The 2500-nt window shown below is 35.9% G+C and overlaps 1 protein-coding gene across 5 annotated transcripts in view; it reads right to left on the reverse strand.

Annotated features, from left to right (window-relative positions):
• Positions 1-2500, reverse strand: part of LOC144974844 (histamine H2 receptor-like) — a 21055-nt gene that overhangs the window by 4899 nt on the left and 13656 nt on the right. The window lies entirely within an intron of this gene.

Genomic DNA, 2500 nt, shown 5'->3' on the forward strand with positions numbered 1-2500 from the left:
TGAAAAATTGTATGATAGAACAGTATTTGGGTGGGGGGGGGGGGGAGTAGTAATAATAATAATAATATATGGCATTTATATAGGGCTTTACCCCGTTGTCACAGGCTCTAAGCGCTTTACAGTGATATAAAACAAAACATATTACAGTGAGACAAGTGTGAAGGAAACGTGATACGAATTCAATTTAACAACAACAAAATATGAAAATAATATTGCAACATTATGACGTAAAAAGATGAAACTTTAAGCGAGATTTGAACGTTGTCAACGAATCCGAGCATCTCACGTGTGACGGGAGAGAGTTCCAAAAATGGGGGGCCGAAAGTAGTAGTATTAGTAGTAGTAGTAGTAGTAGTAGTAGTAGTAGTAGTAGTAGTAGTAGTAGTAGTAGTAGTAGTAGTAGTAGTAGTAGTAGTAGAGTATAGTAGTAGTAGTAGTAGTAGTAGTAGTAGTAGTAGTAGTAGTAGTAGTAGTAGTAGTAGTAGTAGTATGTAGTATAGTATAGTAGTAGTAGTAGTAGAAGTAGTAGTAGTAGTAGTAGTAGTAGTAGTAGTAGTAGTAGTAGTAGTAGTAGTAGTAGTAGTAGTAGTAGTAGTAGTAGTAGTAGTAGTGTAGTAGAAGCAATGCACATTTGGAAAGCGATTTCCATACAAAAGTATCTCGAAGTGGTTTTTTTTATCTACCAAGTATGTGGTCATTCAGAGCCATTATACCAATGTAGCCCTAGCCCGAGTTTATTCCGGTTTTAATATAGTTCTGAAAGATTATGGCAAGTTGTCAAACTTGGTTATACAGGAAGTCTATGAATAAATATAAACAACTCAAACTCAATGTTTTATATTATATTATTCGAAGATAGAACAAAAAGAAAAAAAGGAAAGAGACAATAGTTGAATCGAACTCGAGACTGTTTAAGTTTTATAGAATTTCATGTCATAACGGTTTGGCGATGGGCATTATTCCTCTTCTTCCGGGCGACAAAGAACAACATAAAAATATGAATAATATTGATGCTATCCGTTTAGTTGAATTGCTCACAACATCTGCCAGTCGGAAAGAACGTATCATTACACAAAACTATGTGTAACCTTAAACGTTTTTATGTAGTTTGATTGATAGAATTTAGTGATAAATAACTAGTGATAACTAAGGCTGTCAAAAAAACAATCACAAAGAGCTGAGTGACGTCATTTTCGTTCAATATATAGAAGAAATAAACTTACGTCATTCAGCTCTCTGTTATTGTTTTAGACAGCCATTTTGGTGATAAGTAGTTCTCACTAAATGACATCAATCAGACAATAAACGTTCAAGGTTTACACCTTTTGTGTGTTGGCAGGGTACGTTGTATCCGGCTGACGGACGTTATGAGTTATTTACCTAAATGCATAGAATCAATATTTCGCATAGTTTAGCCATCACCATTAATTACTGAATACTATCCGAATCAAGTTACGGGAACGAGGAAGAAGAAGAAGAAGTCACGGGGCATAGTTATGTCCCCTTCCACGTTTAGCTTATGAGTATGCGTCTGTTTCAGATTGGACGAAGAAAAGGTTTGTAACATAACACAGTACGTAACATCATACTGATTTAAATCTAATTAACGAAGATTGATAATGTGGACGATTCGGGTTTCTCTTTTGTCAACAAAACACAATGAATGAAACAGTAAAGACGAATGAAGTCTTTCGTGTTTCATTCATCGTGTTTTATTACACGACAAATGGGAAAACTCCAAACGACCACATCATCTGTTTTCGTGCATTAAATTGAGGCTTCCATTCTATAGATAGAACGAAGTTGACGTCACTCAGGTTTTTGTTATTGTTTTTTTTTTTGCCATCCGCGTTTATTACTAATTCTCACTAAACGGTATAATCCAGACAATAAACGTTCAAGGTTACACATAATTTTGTGTGTTGCTCCGTTATGTTTCCGGATGGCAATGTTGTGAGCTTCTTTGCCAAGCGCATACTATCAATATGACTATTGTTATCTATTTCTTCGAGCTTCAATCAGCAACATTTGCATTACTAAGGGCTGCGTAGATCAAAAGCCCATTGTAACTCAAATGCTTTTCCAATGGCCTACCAGAATGATGCGTTGACATAGTTTCGAACATGGGGACACTCCTCTCAGGGTCAAAACGAGCCGAACACGTTAACTTTAGATGGTATGCGCTTGGCCAAGAAGCTAATAACATTGCCATCCGGACGTTTCACGGACCAACACACAAAACTATGTGTAACCTTGAACGTCTATAATAATAATAATAATAATAGATCTTTATTGTCCACAAATATGGCAATTTGTCATTTAGTTACACTTGTTATAACGTTATATGATAACTATAACATTAAACAGACACCTCACTCCTACCCATTCTCTCTCTCTCTCTCTCTCTCTCTCTCTCTCTCTCTCTCTCTCTCTCTCTCTCTCTCTCTCTCTTCCTCTCTTTCTTTCACTGGTTAATACAGTTTATAGAGAATTACTCACA

This window comes from Berghia stephanieae, chromosome 6 (assembly GCF_034508935.2).
Source record: "Berghia stephanieae isolate SIO BIC M18660-M18661 chromosome 6, UCSD_Bste_1.3, whole genome shotgun sequence".
In the NCBI taxonomy this organism is placed as follows: domain Eukaryota; kingdom Metazoa; phylum Mollusca; class Gastropoda; order Nudibranchia; family Aeolidiidae; genus Berghia; species Berghia stephanieae.